This window comes from Phragmites australis, chromosome 4, assembly GCF_958298935.1.
Source record: "Phragmites australis chromosome 4, lpPhrAust1.1, whole genome shotgun sequence".
Lineage (NCBI taxonomy): Eukaryota > Viridiplantae > Streptophyta > Magnoliopsida > Poales > Poaceae > Phragmites > Phragmites australis.
Genome location: NC_084924.1, coordinates 9,072,821 through 9,086,180, shown reverse-complemented (window position 1 = coordinate 9,086,180; position 13,360 = coordinate 9,072,821).

Below are 13,360 nucleotides of genomic sequence, written 5' to 3'. Positions count from 1 at the left end.
AACTAGAAGATTCTTAATTTTGATGCAAATGTCCTTTGATCGTCCAATAGAATCTCATGAGGGACCAAGAAAACTCATACAATCATTATTAACTAAGTTTTTTATTCCCTTCAAAATATACGCGTTAGTCACAATGATACAATTATCATTAATCACCGAAACACTTACCACTTACCTAAGAACCTAGATGCTACAATTTTCCCCCTTTTGGTGATTGATGAGAACACAAATAGGAATATAAAGATATGAATTGAAGAACACTCTATCATACTAGGCAATTAACGATATATAACAATTAAGCAAGAGAAAACCTAACACTAGAATAACCTATTATGCTAGTAGAATAAGAATTAAAACTGAGTACGCAAGGAAATATAGTGCGATGACAAACGAAACACATCAATTAAGAACCAAATAGCTTGTCATTACATCAAAAGCTATGAAGAACCAACATTACGACCCTAGACTACTCAAGATCCCCCCCTAATACTAAGAACTAGAAAGCTCACTAGCCACTCTACTATCTCTCTCTAACACAAAAGACTACCCATATCACCTAGACTCTCTCCCCCTTTGGCATGTAAGCACCAAAAAGAGTACATTCCTAGACACCTGAAGCCGAAGGAGAGGAGGAAGTCGGTGTTGCTGCTGATGGTCGCACATTGAACTATGAGCACCTGAGGCCGAAGGAGAGCACCTCGATCTGTATCTGAATTTGATAGCTCAACGGTAGCAGGGTCAACAATGGGTTGAGGAGGTTGTACTGTCTCTGTAGGGGCCTCTAAAGCTGGAGCTGGGGTGGAGCTGGTAGTGCTGGTACCCTGAGTAGTAATCTCCTATAATGTTGCATCGAGCTCCTCGAAAATAGACTGAACGACAGGTGGAGATTGAACGGATGACTGCTGAGACGGTACGGTCGGTTGTGGTGAGTCCTCAAAATGAAGAGCGCCAGAAGTCAACATTGTATAAAGAGAAGGCAAGACTGGCCTCTGAGTCATCTCTGCAGGCTGAGAAATGATACCAATGTTAAAGAGTGGTGACAGATGAAACGCTGACATTGGTGTACCCCAAAGACCACTGATACTACCTGGGAGAGGACTAGGTGCTGGGACTGGTGCCCGAGTAGCTACTGGCAGCTGAAGGCTTGATGCCTAAAAGAGAGAACCAAGACATCTGGATATGAATGTGAGCATGCGATCGTTGTTCTCTCTGTAAAGTTGAAGTGCTGCTAATGTGGCTTGCTGCTACTCCTGCTGTTGTAGCATGTCTGCATGTAACTTGGCCTGCTACTCGGCCTGGGCTACCTGCTGCTGCTGCATCTGCTAAAGGATGAGAACAAACTCTAACAGAGGTGCAGTAGGGGCCACGGAGGGCGCTGTATCAGGTGCTAAAGTAACTATAGTCGTAGGAATAGCTTGAGAGGATTCTCCAGTCTCAGCGTCATGTGACCTAGCAACCGGTGGGAAATACTCGAGATCCGAAGAATCTGAGTCGCTATCACTTAGATGAAAAGCGTGCGGTGCCTCTGTCTCGGCCTCTGCAAGGGTCTGGTCCTCTGCTGCTACTCTTTCTCTGTCAGCAGCTGACACATGCTCCTGAGCGTGGAACATCGCACGCTGACCTCGGCGTCTGTCTGAAGGTGATGTGGGAGCATATACACCGAAGTGCGTGGGAGACTGTTCGTAGACCTGAATAAACTCTGGGAACCTAGTCGAATGTGCAAGCAAATGAGGTATGAAATGAGTGTACGGCTGCTGTCTGGCCATGGTCATCCCCTCTGCAATCACATCCTCAATCTCACACATGATCAGGTCAACTATGTCAAAGCGTTGGTGAGTGAATATAGATAGAATCAACCACTGTTGCAAGCTGGTGATCGCCTCTCCATATCCAATCCTTGAGAGTAGGCTACATCTCAAAGCCATGTGTAATGCCTTCATCTCTGGAATTAGCATATCTGGCACTCGGGGAGATCCTGGAACAAAAGGTTGCATGAAGATTGACTGGAGCTCATCGTCTATCGGGAACACTCACCAACTAGAGGACGAGGAGGTGGCTGAGCGTGAGGGTGAACAACCTTGTGCGAAGACCAAGAGTCCACCAGAAGACCTAACGTCTCTAGAATGTTGTTCCTGTAGAGTCTCCAACTCTCCCCCTGGAATATAAACTGTATGAGTTTCTCTCGGGTGCTATCCAGAACGTGGCATAAAAGACTCTCACCCAATCCTCCACGTAATGACTCACTCCTGACAACAACTCTGCAAGTCCTGGAATGGCCTCAAAGTGGGCTCTCATATCAACTCCACCAACTGCTAGCTCCAAGTAATACCAGTTGAGCTTCGTATGAACGCTCAAGCTAACTCTCCTCCTTAGATAAGAACTGTGAAAGCTCTCTTGGAGGATCGTCCAAATCCTAGGGCTGACCCCCACCACCAGCTGCCTGACAGGTGCAGGTTGATCGATGCGGCACAGACACCTCTTCTCCTCTAATATGTAGTCCTCACTGAGAGACAGGGGCCTCGGAGTCTTCAATCGATCGATCTCACCCCTTCTGTTCCTTAGTTCTCTTCTTCTTAGGCTGCTCGACGATCTTGCCCTTGTCGCAATGCTCACGACCCATCTAAGAGATCAAAGAATAAAATATGGATGAGCGAGAGATTTGAGTTTTTGAAATTTGAATGAAATGTGTCGGAATTTGAATCCTAAACACGATTTTGTGGAGAATTTATATGAACATGCTAGGGATTCATTCTTGCGACTCTAATTAGGGAATAATTGCATGGGATTTGACTTTAATTGCAGTAATTTGACTGAAATTTGCTTGAAATTTGAACGAATTTGAGTGAATTTTGAGCAAAATTAAGTCAAATTTGAGCTAGGGCTAGTCGGATTTGAGGAATCACCAGAGAGGAAGCTCACAACAAAGAAGATGACAATTTGGCGATGGGTGGTAAGCTCCTGGAGGCCGACGATGGCGAACTCATGGTGGCGTGGTTCTGTTGCGACAGCAGTGGCTGCTCTGGCACGGGCGTGGGGAGCTGCTACGGTGGAGCTGCTATGGTGAGGTGCGGCGGCGGTGTGCCCAACAGGTGTGGGAGAGTTGTGGTGGAGGCACTGGCTGGTAGTAGGCAGCGACGAGTGGGAGATCTCGGGCGGTGTGATGAACAAATCGAGATCGAAACGGAGAGAGCCGGCCGAGAGGAAATATAGGACATGTGGGTTCCGCCGAAAAAGCAAACACTGGATAATCCGACGATGAAAGTTGTGAGCACCGAACAATTTTACAAAATCTCTGCAAATTTGCTCCAAACTGAAAACTGAACACCAGATAGTCTGATGAGTAACCTCTTTAAACAACGGACCATTTCTGCCTCAAATATCCAATATGAACATCGAATGGTCCGGTGAGGAAAATTTTGCATGCACCGGACTATTTCTTTTCCTTCTGAATTTGTTGCCGCTAATACAAGCACCAGAAGGTCCGGTGGGGCAATATGAGATAACACCAAACCTTTTTCTAGAAACCTTAGTAACGCCGAGAAACTGGGCACCGGATGGTCCGTTGGGAAGAAAGCAGAGAGCATCGGACCATCCGGTGATAAGAAATTATTTATGCTGAACTAAGATCTCGCACCGAGTCCAAACTTAAAATAACCACACAACAAAAATACATATTTGGACTAGTTTGAGTGAAGTCTCAACCTCTCAAACACTCATTTGCAAATATTTGTCAAATGACTATCTTATAATAATTTCAAAATAGGCAATAAAAACCAAATAAATGAGAAAGAAAACTCCATGAAATGTTTGAGCCATATTGCCTATGAATTCAAAGATTTAGGCTTTAAATTCACTAGGACATGACTCAATAGGCATTAAGCACTTATATTTTTCTAATCACACTTATAGAGGTGTACGTTCACATGGAAAGCGAACAACAATCTCAAAGAGTGATATTCTCCTTTCTGATCTCTTCCGCCAATGCATATGGAATGCATAACAAGTGCATGAATTTTAACATGAGTGCAAATTATATGGCACATGGATGCATAGCAATAAAATAAACAATCTTGTCATATTACTTCCCTTCTCAAGCTTCTTCATGATGAATCTAACTACATGCCTTGAGCAAAACAAAGGAGCCACCAACTCAAGCAAGACTCAAGTGCTCACTGGTTCACTTGATCTTTATCAAGTCTAAACACCAGCTAGATGCACACTCGCTACTCTTGAAGTACTAATGAAGTCCTTAACCTTCAATTAGGGACTTAAAAATCAACTCAAGTGTTCTCCCTTACTTCTTGATGACACACACAGTGTATGAATTCCTCTAGGTTTCAAGAGAGACGAATGAAACCGAGTGAAGGGGTATGTATAGGCTAGAGGTCAAAATCTAGCTGTTGTCCAACCACACACACTTTCTATGAACACCGGATGGTCCAATGCACACACTATTATACACAACGGACAATCTGATGAGTAACCTTTTTCAAAAACTGGTCTGCCAGCTATCAGTAGCTGTTGGCTGAAAAGCTTCAATGTTCTTCATACCACATCACTGGATAATCCAATGAGTTCATTTCCCATGCACCGAGACACCAGGTCTAAAAATGTTCCGGTGTGTTACAGCTATTGTCGGAGGATGAACTCCTGTCGCAGGGATCCCGAGAGACCCCTTTTTAGAGATTCGGCCGGGGGGATGATCCTGAACGAGCTTGTCGGGGAAATAAATGGGAACAGAAATAAATGCAGTGGCTGGTGGTGGGAGATGATCGACCTAGTGCAAGAAAGATGGGTGCACCGGGGTTTAGACAGGTTCGGGCCGCACGGAGGCGTAACACCCTACTCCTGTGTGAGTGCTATACCTTTCCTTGAAGGGAATTCTTCAAGGATGTATCTGGTTATAGGGGTGAGCTGCTTACAGAGAGCTTGAGGCTCTCTGTTCTAGCTTGGCTTGAGCTTGTTTGTGATGTTCTTCGCCTTTTGATCTGGGCTTCCTTGCCTTGTTCACCTTGTTTTCCCGTCTGTCTCCTCCGAGCTTCTTGAGTTCTCCATCCTTTCCTTTTATAGGCGCGCCGACCTCGACTTATCCAGAATGGGAAAGAGGGGGCGCAAATACCAAGGCGCCACGGAGAAAGGCGTCATCATTCCGTCTTGGCGAAGTGACAGGGGCGGTGGAAAATTGCGGCGTGCATCCGACCACCCGCCACTGCGGAGGTCCTCCGGCGCCATTAAGAGGGCCCACCGGGCAGCCGCAGAGATGCCCGGTGCGCCCACCCTGTCTTGTCCTTCTGCCGGGGCAGGGTGGCAGGCGGAGCGCTTTGATTCTGGCAATGTTATCCCGAGGCACCCGGGTGAAACCGGACGGGACCCGTGCATTTAATGGACCCATGCCCCCCTGCCAGAGCATGGCAGGGTCTGACACTAGGGCGTGGGCAGCTGAGATTGTCAGGATGTTAGGATGTCAGGCCGCGCGTGCCTATTAAATGCGGCATTGGGCCCTTGACTGGCTGACACCCCGATGACGGGACCCTTCGGGTCGTCGGACGATCTTGCGCGAACCTTCGGGGAACCGAGTCCTCGGGGGCTGCCACGTGCAGCCCCGAGCACTCTCTCCCGAGCACTGGGGGAAAACTTTCGGGGAACCGAGTCATCGGGGGCTGCCACGTGCAGCCCCGAGCATTCTCTCCCGAGCACTGGGGGAAATCTTCGGGGAACCGAGTCCTCGGGGGCTGCCACGTGCAGCCCCGAGCACTCTCTCCCGAGCACTGGGGGAAACCTTCGGGGAACCGAGTCCTCGGGGGCTGCCACGTGCAGCCCCGAGCACTCTCTCCCGAGCACTGGGGGAAACCTTCGGGGAACCGAGTCCTCGGGGGCTGCCACGTGCAGCCCCGAGCACTTTCTCCCGAGCACTTCCTTCCCGGTACTTGGACTCCGCGGATCATCGGGGAACTGGGGTGCTCGGGAACCAGAGGCGGCGGCCCCGAGCACCTTCTCCCGGGACTTAGCTTCTTCTTATCTCGCAGGGCGGACCTCGCGGGATGGTGACGCGTGGCGGATGGCTGGCCCGGTCTCGGGACTCAGGGACCCCTGGTTCCTGATACACCGACAGCTATCAATGCCAAACCATCTGGTGCCTTGAATTCCAATTCCTCCAAATATTCCAACTTTCTGTTAAATGCTCCGGTGTTCATCTTCTCTGAACACCAGACAATCCGGTGTACTTAACTTCAATTTTCCCGAGAAAATATTTTGTATGTTAAATACTCTGGTGCACATATTTACCATCACCGGACAATCCGGTGAGGTCATTTAGCTTATGCTCAGAACAGGAATAAGGTCTGGTGAGTATAAGTCCTCCAACACCGGACAATCCGGAGAGAACACAAACTCTGAGGCTCATCCACTTGAATCGACTTTGAGCACTAACTTCTTGACTTATCACCCATGGGCTTCTTTGAGATACCTAGTGCTAGATTTTCGCAAGGGTGCATTCAATTAAGTCTAGACTCAACTAGGTCAAGCTACAACACTTAGCCCCTCTTTATAGTATGGTCAAAAGAATAGAAAGGAACATATATCTACTCTAAGTGTCCTTCATCACCTTGTGATACTTAGAACTAGAAGATTCTTAATTTTGATGCAAATATCCTTCGATTGTCCAATAGAATCTCATGAGGGACCAAGAAAATCCATACAATTATCGTGAACTAAGTTTTTTATTCCCTTCAAAACATACGCATTAGTCAAAATAATACGATTGTTATTAATCACCAAAATACTTACCACTTACTTAAGGGCCTAGATGCTATAGGTGGCCATGGCAGCTCGGTGAGGAGGCGGCTGCGGCTGCAGAGAGAGAGAGAAAGGAGGGGCCGGGGAGGTAGAGTAGGAAGGTGGTGCTCACGGGGTGCTTGGTTCGGACGGAGGAGCAGTGATGTGGCATCGCGTCAGTGAGGTGGCGAAGATGTTGCCAGAGTTAGGGAAGAAAACAACGCGAGCTCAAACGACAATTTGCCACGCAAATTTGCCACCCTCAAAACCCTACCTGCCTCGATGGCTATAAAACGTATGCCACAACTGCCTAGAACCCATCCCCGTGCTTGAATGCCACCTCTACCTCTCCTCGCCGATGTCACCATTGTTGAGATGGCCGCCGCTCCTGTCAACCTCCATCCAAATTGGTCGCTCTCCGAGCATCTCCTCGAATCACTATCTTTCCCCATCCACTTTTCGCAGACCCTAGGCCCCTGGGACAAAACTTCGTCGTGGAGTCTCATCGCTGGCTGTCACCGTCGACCCGTCTCTGAGCTTCCTCTGCCTCAATTGAGCACCCCGTGAGCATCCACGAGCCCCCCTCTTTCTTTTGGTCTAGATTGCACTGGATTTGGTGAACCGTAGCCCCTCCCCCCACTTTCTTCTCTCTCTTCGACGAACACCACTCGCCATCGGCCACCCTTGGCCATCCTTCGCCTGCAAAGCCCACCGAGAGCATCCCCGTGACCTCCTCGACCGATTCCACACACTTGTACATGTCAAAGTCCTCTCTAGCAAATTCTCATATGCATGCCACCACCATCGTATCTCTGGCGAGATACTCCACCCTCCCAAGCCCGCTGATGACCCATCTGGTGCCTCCTACGCCTTCCCTACCTCTCTGGCAAGCCTTGAGCTAGCGCGTAATTGACCTTGAGGCCGGGAGCGCCATTCTAGAGAGGTCGTAGTCCAGTGTTGCCGCCCTCTTCTGTTATTGGGCCACCGCACTTGCGTGGCGCGTGGCTGGCGTTGCGTGGCCATCACGTGTCGCCTCGTAGGACGAAACCACCACCAAACCAGTTAATGAGGTAAATTGCATTGGTTTGAATCGCTGGAGAAGGTGGGATATCTGGTTTTACGGTTCGAGGGGGATAAATAGATTCGAGCTATAGTTGAGAGAGGAAATATATACTTTTTCCTTGAAAAAATAGTAACTAATGGCGTCTGTCACCCGTTTAAAGGGTGACAGACTTTTTTATATGAATTTTTGTGAGAGCTAGATGGTAGCATGCTTTACATCATAATTTTATGACTTTTTGATCTGAAATTTTGTGAGAGCTAGATTGTAGCATCATCTATACCATAATTGTTTTTTAGATTTTTTTCATGACCATTTACATAGTGTTTTGAGTAAATTTCATAAAACTATAACTATTTGCATATAACTATCTTAAAACTATAACTTCTGGATCGAGTTTTATAAAACTACAAGTACTCGCACTTCTAATAACACAGAACTACATTTTTTTGCACAAAACTATATTTTTCTTGTAAAAATATTTTCATAGAAATACAACTATTTTAAGCAAAATAGTTATAGTTTTGTGAAAAAATGTAGTTTTATGTTACTAGGGCATAAGCACTTGTAGTTTTATGAAATTCGTTCCAGAAATTATAGTTTTGCAATAGTTAGGTGAAAATAGTTGTAGTTTTGTGTTATTAGAGCATAAATACTTGTAGTTTTATAAGACTCGTTCTATAAATTATAGTTTTGTAATAGTTATGTGTAAATAGTTGTAGTTTTATAAAATTTATTTTAGTGTTTTGAATCTTGAGAATAATGGAATACTATATTTTTTTAAAAAATAATATGTCACATGTTGGAACAGTGACAATTTTATTTTTTAAAAACACATCATCCGTTGTAAGAGCGACGGATAACATGTCGCCCTTTTAATAGACATCTAAAATTGTTAAATTCGAAATTTTTTAAAAATATAAAAAATCAAGCGGCGCCAACTATCCACGGCGTCAGTTTTTGCCTGGTCCAGCTCAGTTTGAAGACGGAAGGATGTTGTTTCCATTCTCCTTGCGTTTCCGCCGGCCCACGGCTGCAGCCGCCGAAGTTTTTCCTCGGGTGATCCCGTGAAAATTCTCGCGAAATTACCCGCGCGGAGCGCCTCTGTATCACTGGCTAGCCCAAGAAAATTCATGCAACCTTCTCGCGCACTTGTGGGAAATCTCTGCACACACGCTTTCCCCCTCGCGCCCTCGCCTATAAACGCATCCCCCCCCCCCCCCCCGGTTACGTGCCAGGACGCCTGTTCATCGAAAGGCTAGCGAACCCGACCAAGATCTCCGTCCGTCATCTCTACGGTCGCCGAGTGTAAGTTGCTGCCGGCCATGGGTGCCCGCGCGGGACCATCGAGCTCCGTGTGCCTGTGCACCTTGCTGCTGGTTCTGGCCGCGGCCGCGCACGGGGCGAGGACGGAGCCGGGTGTGGCGCGTGGGCACGGTGGCTTGGCTCACGGGGCGAGTAGGTCGCTGCTGGGCTCGCAGCCCGGGCCATCGTGCTGCACCCACGATGGCAACACGGCGAACGGCTCGTGCTGCCCGCGGCCGCTGTCTCCGTAGCACCCGCCGTAGTGTCAACCGTGGGACTCCTCGCCGTGCGTAGATTATTTGGTCGTGTTAGGCCTCGTTTGTTTCCACTTAAGATTATAATAAGCTAGCTTATTTGTGTAAAGTGGAAACAAATAAATAGATTATTTGTCCAGATTATTATAAGCTGAAGTTCAGATTATAATAATCTCATAAGCTGTGGAGGAGAAACTTATTTCAGCTTATTTCGACTTTTTACTATACTACCCATTGAATTTAGAGAAAATTACCCACCAATGCCACTCCTCCCACCCCACACCCGAATCCCCGCTCCCTATTGAGGGCATTGCAGACTTTTGCCAACAATCCAGACTCCAATAATCCAAATTGCCAAACAGCTCACAGCTTATTTTCCTCCAACTTATCATAATCCAGCTTATTATAATCCACCATCTATAAGCTGCTTATTATAATCTTAAATGGAAACAAACAGGGCCTTAATCGTGTTCTAAATTATTTGGTTTGGTCGTCCGTCTCTCGATAAAATGTATAGATTTTTTTTTTTAAAAAAAGTTACGTGTTTAGTTCGTTCGTTCATTCAGTGTAAGTAGCAGGTTAATTAATTTGGTTGTGGCGTAATGGCCGTTCTGTTTTACATTTTAGCCTGTTTGGAATATATGAATTTGTGCAGAAAGTTCTGCGTGAATTCCACAGTAAACATTGTAGTTTCCCGCAAAAAAGAAAGAGAATCTTTATTGTGCATTATAGCACTGGGAAGGGGAGAGTAGTATGGATCAAATCGGGCCGTGGAGTGGTTAGGATTGTTTTGTAGTTGGCCAGTTAGCTGCAAAATTTACATGGTATTCATGTCGTACACATCGGCACCGTCCAGGTTCCCCAACTCGTATCGACGCCAAAGCCAGATCCGTTTGTGCCGTCTTCAGTGAACCCACCTTTGCCTAACACGCTATCACCATCCAGGTTCCCCATGGCTTCCCGCGCTGACGCACAAGCCGGCTCCATCACCCACCCACGTCCCTTGCCAATCCGTGTCGTCGCCAAGTGAGGAGCAGGCGCTGCCACGAACTCGGGTCTTTCAAGGCGCGTATCCTGGAGGCATCAATGTGAGGCCTCACCGGGAGCCCTTGACATAACTGCCCAGCTGCCCCTCACCATCTCACACGGCTGCGCAACCCGCTCGTCGGCGTCCTGGGTCGTGTCCGAACCCACCTTCATCTCCAATCTGTGGGGCTACGCATAGTGCATATGTCGTGAATTGCACTGTCGGCAAGCCTCATCCTCGGTCGAAAGGTCTCACGAGTCAGATCCCTCCCTCACCACCGACGTGTCCGTCGTGAAGCCGCCTCCGCTGCAATCCCGCGTCGCGGGCAACCCGACCGTGACGGTCCCGCAGCGGCTCCCAACACACCTCCTTTGCTAATCTGTGGTGCTATGCAGCCGCATACTTCGCCAACAGGAAAGCCGGTTCAAAATCAGAGGAAGGGAAGAGGACTATTGCAGACTGAAACAAGGTCGTGGAAGATCCTGATCTTGGGATTTGGTGGCATTTGTGCAGGTACAACATGCATGATTAGCTGCATTATCACTGAATAATGATCCTGATTGCACTGTTTGGAAAAAATCACATAACATTAGATCACTAAATAATTATCACTGAATAATGAATGCAGGATGCATGTTTGCATTTATATTGTTTTTACGCTTGCCTGTTATAGTGTTTTGATACGTTAGTGAAAGTTTTTTTATTTTAATTGGTGCTCCTTAACAAAGATGGTGACATACAAATTAGTGAGCAGTACAACGTGTATGTTGTGAAATGAATATGCAATTGAGGACCTTTTTTGTATTATGTTTCAATAACGATGTAACAGAAAGACATGGAAATCTAGTGGTGGGCTAGTCAAATGTCATTATTATGTAATGGTCCATTTATCTTGAAGTAGTCATGTAATTAAGGAGAAAACTACTTTGAGATAATTATTTGCTAAATTTCTTTTAGTCTTTTAGATTTTTTTGTTACAGTTCAGTTGATATTAGTAGTTGAGAGATACTTGGTTACTACTTTATACTGATATAATATATAATGTTAAGCAGCAAAAAGGCAAGATTAATTATGTAGCTTGACATTGAAATGAATCACGATACATTGAGCAATTTCCCATTAGAAACTATTCGAAGTAATCCAACTCAATGAATAATGGAGAACCTTGTAACGAAAATATCATATTTATGCATGGCCAATTAGTTCATTGCAGATGAGGGATTGTAAGTTTCCTGAATACTATGGGGTTATTTACAGTACATGTTTGCTTGAAATGACATAGTAGATTGCTGGGCGACATGGATGCGGAGGAGTACATTAGACTAGAGGAAATCGAGGAATATAACTTCGTTGCAAACCAGACTAATAGGAGCGAGGACAAATTCTATGATTCCTACAATAGTTATGCACACGGGAAATGCTTTAGTGTGAGAAAGGACAATGTGAGGAAGAGACTAGGCACAGAGGAGGTGATATGGAGGAGATTTATTTGCTCTTGTGAAAGATATAGGTTGTTGGAGTACTTTGAAAGGACTGATCGAAAAAGGCAGCCACACCCACTAAACCAGTGTGGATGCCTGGCTAGGCTCGATGTCTAAATGAGTGAGAAGAGTGGCATATGGTATGTTAAGGATTTTGTGGATGTCCATGATCACTCGCTTGCAAAATCGGAGCATGTTTTTGTACTGCGGTTGCACCGTGGGCTTAATGATGCTTAGAAAGCCGAGGCAATCCAGCTAGGACTAGGTGGACTTTGTTGATATCAGATAATGGACGTCATGGAGAAGAGCCACGGTAGTCTCGGAGAAACTACTTATTGTCTTGGACAATAAGTGGAAGGATAACCAGGTTATGGATAGACCAAAGTATGAATATGTACATACGAATATGCAAACTGATGCATAGGACATAATTAGTTATAAATAAAATAATTTTTTCTGACAATTTTGTAAATATGTCCTAATCCTACAGCGTATCATATGATCTATTCATGCTTAAGTTCTTCAAATAGTGAACAGGAAATAGATTATCTACCATTTTTACATAGGTATTCCTACATAATTAATTCCCTATCAACAAAAAGTGGCGCACATATCAAACCTCTCACTAACATTTATTTTTAATCCTCCTGTGCAGAAGGATATGACCAATTTTAGGCTCAAACTTGCTGTCACATTGGTTAACTCTACGTTGAACCGTGAGAAAGGAAGTCTGGGTTACAAAGATAACATACAAAATCTAGAAGATGATGATTAACTATGAAATCGAGTTGTCATGTTATTATGCCTATTAACATTTACTACAATTATGAATAAAAAATCACTGTACAAACTTTCTATCATGGTGTCAAGCATGTATGCTTTTAGGTATGCAAACCTTATTGTGTTAACAGATGATTTCTTCAAGTTCGTTCTGCTAAAATAAGTACAAGAATGAGGCTTTTCAAAGACCATGGTCTCAACTAGGACATCCTTAGCTTTGTGATCAAGTTGTGATCCTGTTATGTCTATTACCATTTACTATATCTTGTTATCTATGTATTTCTGTTTCATCCTAATATATGGTTTCAGGCATTCAGATCTTATCGTTTTAAGAGTGTCTAGTTTTGACCTCTAAATCAAAACATTCCAATAGATACCTACCGACTCCTTTGTGCAGTAGGTACTCCAAATGTCGATCTAAGTAAAGTACCAACAAATACTTCAAAATGTGTAAACAATTGACACAAGGAATTAATCATAGCAGTCTCAAATTTATATCACTTTGGTGTTCATATGCTACGCTCACCAACTAAATGTCACTAATTTGACCAGATAATTTGGATTCAAGTCCACGAGACACACCACATAAATGTTGACCGCACCTCACGATCATTTCCTCAAACACCTATCGGGCAAATGCGGTCAAGTGAAAGATGCCTACACTTACAAGTTGCCCGCA